A 12400-nucleotide genomic window follows, 5' to 3' on the forward strand; every position below is an offset into this window, starting at 1 on the left:
TTCCCCTCAACATTTATAAAGCCCACATGCTATGTCATGTCTGTCCTCTTACTCAGATTAAATAAAGGCTGGGCATGGATCAAATCAATTATAATTCCATCTTTCTCTCTCAATCTCTCTCTTTCTGTCCGTGTGTGTCCGTGTGCGCGCACACGTCCTTCTACGATGAATAGTTATGTCCAACATTCTGTTAAATAACTGACCACGTACCAAATTGATGATATAGTGTTGAGACACACAATGTCAGGCAGAATAAATTGTAAAATGTCAACAATGCCACGTCTGACAGAGCATGTCTGATGTCTGAACTATATGGGAGCCTTCACTGAGAAATGTCATGATGACCATATAACAGGCAGGCAGGCAGTCAGACAGACATGCGCGCACGCACGCACGCACGCACGCACGCACGCACGCACGCACGCACGCACGCACGCACACACACACACACACACACACACACACACACACACACACACACACACACACACACACACACACACACACACACACACACACACACACACACACACGCTGAATGTAGGCCAGGGTGACCACAGGGTCCCTCCAGGTGTCTCCCCATGTCTCCAGCTGTGATCATCAAACAGCCCTGTGGTTTTTACACAAAAAGCAACCTCAGTCCGGCAGTCCCCCACTTAGGTTGGTTCATATCCAATCGAATAAATGTATCTATGACTTCCCTATGTGATGTATACAACCTAATGTAATGTTCACAATGGAAAACAACTTTAATAAACTCTAATCTTAAATTCCATGGCTGTAGCTCTAGACTGTAGAGGGTTGCCCTCAGTGCCAGGCACTGCCAGCTGACCCTGCCTTGCCACTTTTGCTGTGCTGACTGGTCAGCGTAAATCCTGGGGAAGATATTGCTTTCACTGACATAGACTGGTCAGCTGCCTTATCAGCCCTAGGGATTAGGTGGCAGCTCTCTAATCACCACAAGTTTATCACCCTTTCTGTCCTTTTGTCTGTCCTCTTAACTCAGATTAAATAAAGCCTGGGTACGGATCAAATCAATGATAAATCCATCTTTCTCAATCTCTCTCTCTTTCTGTTCCTGTCCTTCACGTGCGTGCGTGCGTCCGTGCGTCCGTGCGTGCGTGCGTGCGTGCGTGCGTGCGTGCGTGCGTGCGTGCGTGCGTGCGTGCGTGCGTGCGTGCGTGAATTTTGAGCAAGCATTGGAATGTTCAAACCTTGAACACAGTATTGAAACTAAAATGTAAACAATCATTGTAAAATCCTCAAGGAATTGAACCCTTGGAGTGTACAAATGGAACCCGTGGTTACATTTGTACAGAGTTACAAAGGGATAAATTGGGATTTTGCTGTCTAGGCCAGTGGTTTCTGAACATTTTCAGCTTGAGACCCTAATTTTCTTTTTAAAGTTTTGAACCCAAACTTTTAAAGTAATCACTTCAGCCCTATTTTTTAAAAATAGTGAAAATAGCCACTATTGAAGCTCATAACGCGTTGCATCCTTCTGCGATACGATAGTTTAAAAGTTATGTCCAACATTCTGTAAAATAACTGACCACCAAATTGTACCATATCTTCCATATACTGAGTTAGGGGTGTAATATACTGTATGAAGTTTCATGACCTTGTGTCATGATTTGATGATGATACAGTGTTGAGTCATTGCAGACACGGAGATATGCACAGACACACACAAGGTCAGGCAGAGCAGAGTTTCGCAATCATCGGTAAATCAGCCATGGAATAAAATATACCAGAAGAAATTGTAAAATATCAACAATGCCACGTCTGACAGAGCATGTCTGACGTCTGAACTATGTGGGAGCCTTCACTGAGAAATGTCATGATGACCATATAATGACCAAACGTAGCATTCCTACTCCTACTTTGTTGCAATCATACTTCTTTTTAGTTTAGCATTCTTTCTACTACTATTAATCTTTCTAAGTATTTTGGTTTGACTGTCTGGCAGGCACATACACACAGAGACAAACACAAACACACACGCACAAACGCAGGCACGCACGCACACACACACACACGCACAAACGCAGGCACGCACGCACACACACACACGCACGCACGCACGCACGCACGCACGCACGCACGCACGCACGCACGCACGCACACACACACACACACACACACACACACACACACACACACAGTATCTCTCATAATGCTGTATGTAGGCCAGGGTGACCACAGGGTCCCTCCAGGTGTCCCCATGTCTCCAGCTGTGATCATCAAACAGCCCTGTGGTTTTTACACAGAAAGCCCCACCACACAGGCCTGAACACAGCATGCTAGCCATACAGAAAGCATGATTCAGTCTTTTGTCTGATTTATACTTGGTTGTGCATGGTGTTGTGCACCAAAAATAGCAGATCTGCAAGCTCACAACGTGTTGCACTGCGATGTGTTGTGAGCTTGCAGATCTGCCATTTTTCAATGTGTTAGTATAAAACAGGCCTTACAGTACACTCAGACATACTACTACTGTACATGTTGCAAGCATCATGACTTGCATACACACAAGACAAAATGATCACATGTACTATGATAATGTGGTGCATGCTTATGAGTGCACATGATCATCATGCATGTGCATCATCATGCACGTAGCATGGTAACATGCCTGGACACAATGACGCATGCATGATATTACACATACATATTTTTCTTCCAAACCAAGGCATGAAGATGGCTGAGTTGTACAGTAACAATCATGTCTGTGTGTGTGTGTGTGTGTGTGTGTGTGTGTGTGTGTGTGTGTGTGTGTGTGTGTGTGTGAACCAGGAAACCACAGAGGTACTCAGTGCCCCTGTAAGCTGACATTTACATTTCAAAAGTGTCTAGTATATTCACCAGGTTCAATCTGCACTTCAAGTTCTTCTAACTACCATCAGCTGATAGTTTAAAATAGGCTGTCGTCCTTGTTGTATCTAGAAATCATTTACTTGCAGTACCTCATCATCAGTATGCACACAGACCGCAATCTAATTTACATAAGCTGATAAAAACATTACACAGAAATCTCAGTAGTGTATGTCAGTAATTGAAGTGTTGTTTATGTTCGTGGCCAAGTGCCAGGAGCAAAAGGGCATTTCCCTTTTGTGCATAAACGTGCATGTGACCAGACCAGTTGACTAGTTTTCATGTGTTTTATGTTGGCTTATGCCTATGCTTCACATTTAGTTTTCTTACATTCTTCTTTGTACTTGCATTTTGAATGTTGTGTAATATTGATTTATGTATGAAAATGTTGATTTATATATTCTAAATGGCATATTCTTTCAGCTTTTGATATTTAAAATGGTGAGCCTCAAGCACTTGAAGTTCACCATGTTGTACATTGGCAGTGGAAATTAAGATCTATCTACAGCTGCAATACATTGGTGCGATCTGATTCTTTTGGTTGTCGAACTGGTGTTCCAGCTTCCATTATGTGTAGTCAACCGCATAATAAACCTCGCTGTTGATCCACGGTTTCTGGTTAGGCTAAATCCAAACTAACTTTTTTTGGATCTACGTCATCAATGCACTTCCTGATAAAAATCAGTAACTGAGTCTGAGAACTTGTTGACATTATTCACAGAGGTGTGCCTAAACAATTCGCAGTCTGGTGAAAACAGGATTGTAGCATGGAATCTGTATGTTCCGACCAGATTTGAACCTCCCATTCAATGACCAGCTCTTTCTTCAGCCTCTGCTTGCTTGTAGACTAGGGAGCAGTTGGATGGAGCAGTGATCAGAATGTCCAAACAGTGGCCGGCGGAGGACTTTATTATAACCTTCTCAAAAAGGGGAGTAACAGTGATCAAGAATGCGCTCACTGAGGGTGCTTCATATGATATGTTGGTAATATTTTGGGAAGACTTTTGGGCAGATCCCCGTCAAGCTAGGTTGCCTACCAAGGTTGGAAGGCAGTCATAGCCAATTGGAATGAACCCTGTGAAATCTGACTGATACATCTTGATCACTTAACTCCACAGATAACATGTTCCCATTTGTGTGACTTTTGGACTGAATTTGTAGGAGTGTGTTTTGAAGAAAACACGAAATCCCTGAAAATGTAGTCTGGAGCGCTTCTGTAAGCACCATTTCAGTGGAGTGGGCTGGTTTGAATCCTGAATGGTTGGGAACCAATAGGTCATTCTGTGAGAGATGGAGAGAAAGATGGTTTTCTTCTCTGGATTTCTCAGTATCAATTCCTCAATGGTTTCACTACTATATCCAGAATCGTTGAATGCTTACGTCGAATGCTTACACTGAATACATTGTTCCTTGTTCCCTGTGGGGCAAGGAAGGATCTCCTAGAAGCATTTGCGTGTGTGTAGGAGTTTAAATGACGTTTCAGCTATAGCGTCTGAGAGGAGTGTGGAACTTATTCACCAGCAAGTCACAAGTTGGTCCTGACCTGAACTGAAAAGTCAGCTTATATATCAGCATAGTCTTTCCAGAGTCTGAGGACATTGACTCGGCTGTCCTCATTACCACACCTTAGCCTTACAGTGCTTTCTGGAAGACCAGATATCAAATAGAAAATAATAATTTACTGTTTACTTATAGCTGTAAATTAGCTCAAATACATTTTACAGGCACTGCTCAAAATAGGATGAAAGCAAAGAAGATGAAGTACAAGTCTTATCACCACATCAAAGATACTATACTAACCTAAACAGCACAAATACAGACAATAGTAAATCATATGAGAAATGTAGAGCAGGTGTGTGTGTGTGTGTGTGTGTGTGTGTGTGTGTGTGTGTGTGTGTGTGTGTGTGTGTGTGTGTGTGTGTGTGTGTGTGTGTGTGTGTGTGTGTGTGTGTGTGTGTGTGTGTGTGTGTGTGTGTGTGTGTGTGTGTGTGTGTGTGTGTGTGTGTGAGTGAGAGAGAGCGAAAGAGAGACAGACAGACAGATAGTCAGACAGACAGACAGACAGACAGACAGACAGACAGACAGACAGACAGACAGACAGACAGACAGACAGACAGACAGACAGACACTACTAAGAGTTTTACTGATTTTTTTTCTTCAAAGAAATGTAAGGCACTATTTTGAATGTTCCACCTGAAATCCATGTATGACATTGGGACATCGAGTCTTGAGATGCACATGACTGAAATTGACCGAACACAGGGTCACAGTGTTTACTGGACTAACTTTATAAATATAGGGCAAGGGGAAAATACAGAGGAAATGTTCAACAGTTTGGCTGTTAATGTGATTTCACAGCCATTATATTCCAAAAGGAGAACACTTCCTTACAAACACACAGAAATGCACACACACGCACGCACATACACATGCACGCATGCGCACGTATGTGTCGCACGCACGCACGCACGCACGCACGCACGCACGCACGCACGCACGCACGCACGCACGCACACACACACACACACGCACACACACACCGCTCCAGCTCTGCCCGCTTCCTCTTGCCAGGGCACAAGTAACACTTTCCGGTCGCAGCACAATTTACGGTACACTAATTTGACATAATAAGCCGTTATTACAAATAATGTGTTTCTCATTAGCAATAATGTTTTTTTATTAGAAAGAAACAAACGTTGTTATACCCTTATTTTCCACTATTATCCCTTAATTATGTTCTAATTAGAAATGAAACGTAACAAAAGGCGTTATTAGAAATGGTGTTGTCTGCTATTAGACAGAAACAAACAAACACAGTTATACGCTAATTATGGAACATAATTCCTAGAGGCTAACAATGCCTAATAAGACCTAACAAAGCCTAATAAGATGTTATTTCCACTTACTTGACCGTCACATTACAACCCCGCAACTACTAACTAGACGATGTGATGTAAGGCTACTAGTCTACTGTCAGGGCCGTGTTAATGTCAAAATGCGCACTAGGCAACGGACAGTTTTCGGCCCCCCCCCCCCCAGCGCACATGCACGCGCGCGCAGCGCGCGTGCATGTGCGCGACCCATGCGCGCGCGCGCGCGCGAAATTTTGCGGTTATTTCGCGGATTGTGGCCGTTTTTGGGCGTTTCTTTGTTACTTTATTTCGGTTTTAGGGTTAGGGTTAGGGTTAGGTTAGGCTTATGTTGTTTAATAAAAAAAAATAAAAAATAAAAACTTTTAATTTTTTTTTTTTTTTTTTGGGGTGGGCATTTTTCGGCCCCCCCCCCGACAAGACATAGGCATGTGCCTACATTGCCTGTGCATAAACACGGCCCTGTCTACTGTAAGGGTTTCGTTAGAACAAATGTGTTCTTTATTAGGCCTTTATTTAAAGATTGAAACTTTGACATCAGGGACCTTGTCATACTCTGCCATGTGGCATCCCCCAGTTTTAGGGACTCTTTAATTCTCTTTATGCATGCTTCTCCATGGCTCTATGATTGAGAATCTGTTTTGAGAAACATAACATTCTGTACCACTGTTAAGTTCTGCCCCGTTGACGATTTTAAATCACATCTAAAGACCCACCCTTTTCTCGTGGTTTTAGCTTAGTTTGAGGTTGCCCCACCTTTGATGTTTTCTCGAGTCCACAGAATGTATTTAATTTAATTTATTTGTAATACCTTACAGCGTTTTAATCAGTTGTTTGTTTTGTTTAGTTACTCTTAATAGTCTTGTGATTTACTGGTATGTGTTTTACATTTTAGTCTTGCTTTTGTGGATTTTACAATTTATTATGGTTATCGTGTGTTTCATTTGGCCATCCTCAATTGGAAAGAACTTTGGGTCAACTCCTATCGTTTCTTTATGCTCAAGTATGCTATATACTGTACATAAAGATTACTTGACTTGATGGTGACTTCCTGTGCATCCTGTACTTCCTGTGTGGTGATTAGCATTTTCCAAAGCTTATTTTTGTACTTCCTGGTTTGCAGTGGTGTAAAGTGACTAAGTACATTTACTCAAGTACTGTAATTAAGTAAAATGTTGAGGTACTTTTATTTTACCGAAGTATTTCCAGTTGTCTATACTTTTACTTCTACTTCACTACATCTCAGAGGCAAATATTGTACTTTTACTCCAGTACAATTATTTGAAGTTACTAGTCACTTTGCAGATTGTTACGGGTATGGTTAAGGGGAGACTGATGGGGAGACTGTGTATGCTGTTTTTCTCCCTGCTACACTCTGCCTGCTTCTCTGTTCACTCACTCTCAGGTCCAGCCCATTCACTCAACTCAACTCCGCCTCTCACCACCGGTTGGTCCTTCCCCTCATCACTCCACCAATCACCTCCATCGTCATCAGATATAAAGCACCTGTGACGGTGGCCATCTTTCTCTTTCCCCATCATGCTTCCACCAGATCATTTGTTTGCTCCATGCACATGTCCTAACTAATTCACCTCCAGTCTCTTAAAGACTTGTTGACCTTTTTGCCAAATGTTTAGTACAGGGGGGGGGGTAGTTTAGCACTGGGGTACCCTGTACATATTGCATGTAGGTAATTCCCGTGTTTAATCCCACTAGTCTAGAGGTGAGTGCCACCCATTGTATTTTCCGTTTATTGTTGGAGTAGGAAGGATTTTTGTTTCTCTTGAGTTTACTACATTCTTTCCTTTGGCACCACCTGACCCTCCCTGTATTTGTTACTTGGCATTTATTTCTGTTCACTTCAGTTGGTTAATAAACAACTTTACTTTAACCTCATCCGATGTCTGTCTCAAGTATATAATCTGGGTATATGTTACCGTCCCTTCCTCCTGGACCACCATCTGGGACGTAACACAGATATAAATTATTACATTATAAAACATACATGAACCACTTTATACCTAGGCTATTTGAAAATAGCCGATCTACACGCTCACAACGCGTTGCGGTGCGACACGTTGTGAGCTTGTAGATCTGCTATTTTCAAACATTTGAGTACTTTGAGTAGTAATTTTGAGTAGTAATTTTGATGCCAATACTTTTGTACTTTTACTCAAGTAAAATTTTGAATTCCTGACTTTTACTTGTAACAGAGTAGGCTACTTCTACATTGCAGTATTGATACCTTTACTTAATTAAAACATTTGAGTACTTTTTCCACCACTGTACTGTAGTTATACTGTAGCTCTGTTTGCATCCTGTAAATAACTTTTCCATCCACGGCACCACCTGAATGACAATGTTACTTTAAAGCGCCTTACATTCTTACAGTCCTTCCCCCAAAGATACAGCATGTCACGGGGAAAACTTCATATCAGAATATCAGTTTCCTTTAAATTAGGACAGATTGAAAAGGACTTTATACTCGTCGTTTAACCACCTGAACCCCAGCATCCCTATTGTGGGGGCAGTGGTGTAAAGTAACTAAGTACATTTACTCAAGTACTGTACTTAAGTACACTTTTGAGGAATTTTTACTTCACTGGAGTATTTCCAATTTTCAGTACTTTTACTTCTACTCCACTACATCTCAGAGGCAAATATTGTACTTTTACTCCACAACAATTATTTGAAAACTTTAGTTACTAGTTACTTTTCAGACATAGATTATGATAATATGAAACATACATGAACCACTTTAGCTCTATTTTATACATAGGCTATTTGAAAATAGCCGATCTACAAGCTCACAACGCGTCTGCTATTTTCAAACATTCGAGTACTTTTACTTTTGGTACTTCAAGTATATTTTGATGCCAATACTTTTGTACTTTTACTCAAGTAACATTTTGAATTCCGGACTTTTACTTGTAACAGAGTACTTCTAGATTGCAGTATTGATACTTTTACTTAAGTAAAACATTTGAGTACTTTTTCCACCACTGTGTGGGGGGAACATCACGTGTTGTGAGCTTGTAGATCGGCTATTTTTGGCAAAGAGATTTGGTGTACAGTAGATGGAAAAAGAACGCAGTGAGGTGAAGTGGTTAAACTGAAGTGATATATTGATGATTTGCAAATATTATCAACGTTTTCTGCGCCCACCCTGGGCCCTGGACTTGTGTCACGGCACCCTAGGGTGCAACGGGGGCCGGGGCACCTACTTTGAGAAACCCTGCCCTTGGACAGTGGTTCTCAACTTTTTCAGGCCGTGACTTTCCAAAATAATCATATTTGAACTGGGGACCCCCCAAAATAATCATATTTGAACTGGGGACCCCCCAAAATAATCATATTTGAACTGGGGACCCCCCACCCTGACAAGAACTTGGAAAGTAGGAGTTGAGGCGTTACATTTAGTTTGACTCCACAGATAAATATTGTGAAAATAACAGATGTAAAAGCTCACAACGCCTCACAACGCCTCAGATTGGCTATTTTTTTGGGCTATTTTATATTATTTGACAATTTGGCCAATGTTTGACCAGTTTTTATAGTATTTTGTTGATGTTGGGTTTGTTGATTACTTTTGATGTAGTACTTGTGTTTTTGGTATTAAAAAGGTCTTAAAAGTCCTTTATTTGTCACTTCACTGTCAGGGAACCCCCCCCCCCTCAAAAAAAATCATGTGAAAAAAAATCATGTGGGGTCCAGACCCACAGGTTGAGAACCACTGCTCTAGGAAGCAGGGAGGGGCGGGGCTATTAGAGTCCTTTAAGTGTCAGCCCCTCCCCCTCACACCTTCCAGCTATCACAAATGTTTGTGACCCACTCATAGAGTTAAAAGGACCCACTCAGTTTGCAAGGAAAAAGACTCTTATAGTGAAATAAACAACTCCTAAAGTAACGTTACTCCACAGGGACGTCGAGTAGAGTTATCAGTGTTTAACAGGTTGGTGAAAAAAGCTGTTAAAACACACTGTGACCAGACTGTGAAAACATCTCCATCCAGACCACAAAACAGGTAAGTGTTCTGCAGATGTGTGTTAGCTACTTAGCTTAGCTAATTAACTGCTTAGCATTAAGGAATTGATGGAATTGCGTGTAATTTCACTGTTATTTGACTTGGTAAAAAAGCAACAACTAGTGAGGATGAAGCATTGCTGTGTGAAGTGATTATGAACCGTCTTTGTTTAAGTCCTGAAACATGACTGACTGTCAGTCATGGATTAACTTCAACCTGGTGTTTGCAATTTCTCCATTTACGGTCCGTACATCTACATTAACGATTATATTTCAAATATAAAGTGCTTACTTCATGGCCACGGATGTTATTCTAGTGTACGGGCCCTCAGAAGTACCTATATCTTCCGTATTTTTCAATAAAAAGCATTTTAATCTGATTGGTGGCCATTTTCTCCGTCTATTCACCATATGCTTTAAACTGCGCTACCCTATCGGCTGGGAGGTGTATTGCACTATGCTACATTATAACTTTATGAGGAAAATGGCCACCGATCGGATTAAAATGCTTTTTAATGAACAATACGGAAGATGCAGGTACGTTGGAGGACTCGTACATAATTATAACATCCGTGGCCATGAAGTAAGCACTTTATATTTGAAATTTGAATGTTTATGTAGATGTACAGGCCGTAAATGGGGAAGGTGCAAACACAAGGTTGAAGTTAATCCATGACGGTCGTGATGCTGACACCAGCTTTGCAGGCCTAGTACGGTGTAAAGTAACTATACATGTACTCAAGTACTGTACTTGAGTACAATTTTGAGAAACTTTTACTTAACTGGAGATCCAATTTTCAATACATTTACTTCTACTCCACTATATCTCAGAGATAAATATTGTACTTTTACTACACTACAATGATATGAAAACTTGAGTTAGTAGTTATTTTGTAGCTTTTGATTATTACAAAACATGGACTAACCACTTCAGCCCTAAACATTAGTGTGTGTGTGTGTGTGTGTGTGTGTGTGTGTGTGTGTGTGTGTGTGTGTGTGTGTGTGTGTGTGTGAGATAGTAAAAATAGCAGATCTACAAGCTCACAACGTGTTGCTTTGGTGTGAGCTTGCATTCTTGATATTTTCAAAATATTTGAATACATTTTGAAAACTTTAAGAGACATTTCTGCAGAATGAGTACTTTTACTTTGGTACTTTGAGTATATTTTTGATGCTTATACTTTTGTACTTTGATTCAAGCATGTTTTAATACAGTACTTTTACTTGTATTTCTACATTGTGGTATTGAGACTTATTCTGTTATAAGTAAAAGTCCAGAATTCAAAATGTACTTATGCAAAAAGTACAAAAGTATTGTACTCATTGTGCACAATGTCCCATTTCAAGTTCTCAAATGTATAACATATGAAAATAGCAGATCTACAAGCTCACAATTCGTAATGATGTGACACATTGTGAGCTTGTAGATGGGCTATTTTCAAATGGCCGAAATGTATATAGGGCTGAAGTGGATGTATGTTTTGCAATAATAATAATAATCAAAATGAAAGCTAAAGTAAAGTTATACTAATGTTTTCAAATAATTGTAGGAATTGTGGAGTAAAAGTACAATATTTGCATATGAGATGTAGTGGAGTATTGAAAATACTCAAGTAAAGTACAAGTCCAGTGGTACTGGATTTGACGCTCAACAAAAGCTAATTCATCCTTATATTGCATAAACTTGTGTTGCTTTTCATTGGTTTCATGTTAATGTGTATTTTCAGACATTTAACCACTTAAACCATCAACACTAAGTAAACTTTCACTCTGTACTTAGTGTGCTCTTTTCCCCCTCTCTTTGCCGAAAATATCTACAAGCTCACAAAGCTTGTAGATCGGCTATTTTCGGCTAATGTTCCCCTCAGAATAGCGATATAATATTCAAGTGGTTAATGTACAAAAAAAAAAAAAAAATCCTATCACACAAAGATTTGGCGGACCCCCTGTAGTAACTCTGAGGACCCCCTAGGGGTCCCGGACCCCCTGTTGAAGACCTCTGCTCTAATGGGTTTATAAATATGCACACATGTGTGCACCGATGGATGCCTGTTGATGCTGTTTGCCTAAACCTTGTACGGCACTTTGTACAGCTTCTGATGTTTTGAACCCATTAAGACCTGGAACGCATCTGTGTCACTTTTTCATTTGAGCTTAAAAAGCATAACTTTTCAAAAATAGCAGATATACAAGCTCATAGCGTGGCACCGAGTGCCGCGCTATGAGCTTGTAGATCTGCTATTTTAGAAAAATCGTGAATATGTATGTATGTATATGTATGTATATATTTTTCTTTTAAAGCAAACATTAACTCAAATCTTTGCTTCTGGGGGGTCCCTGGAACAAAATATTTTGAGGTGTGTGTGTGTGTGTGGGGGGGGGGGGGGGGGGTCCGCGGCCAAATTCATGTCATTTTGGGGGTCCTTCACATGAAAAGGTTTGAAAACCACTGATATAGAAACATACGTTTTTCAGAGAACCTTTGACATTTGGCAGAATCGGAACCTCAGGTCAATTGGTTAGATGTGCTGTGTGTAAGGGCAAGTGATACTGGTGTTCCGTTATGCAGATTACGCATTATTTGGTGTCAGCCCTGGTATCATTTGCAGGCAGGTGTGTGCCAGGCACAGGTC

The 12400-nt window shown here is 40.8% G+C and overlaps 1 protein-coding gene across 1 annotated transcript in view; it reads left to right on the forward strand.

Moving 5' to 3' along the window:
- Positions 1–11907, forward strand: part of dennd6a (DENN/MADD domain containing 6A) — a 252356-nt gene extending 240449 nt beyond the window's left edge. Inside the window, exon 20 of the transcript XR_014601198.1 lies at positions 11861–11907. The gene's annotated coding sequence lies outside the window, so the exon portion shown is untranslated. The remainder of the gene's footprint in view (positions 1–11860) is intronic.
- Positions 11908–12400: the final 493 nt, after the last annotated feature.

The sequence above is a fragment of the Gymnoscopelus microlampas genome (assembly GCF_963454915.1).
Source record: "Gymnoscopelus microlampas genome assembly, chromosome: 7".
NCBI classification, from domain to species: Eukaryota; Metazoa; Chordata; class Actinopteri; order Myctophiformes; family Myctophidae; genus Gymnoscopelus; species Gymnoscopelus microlampas.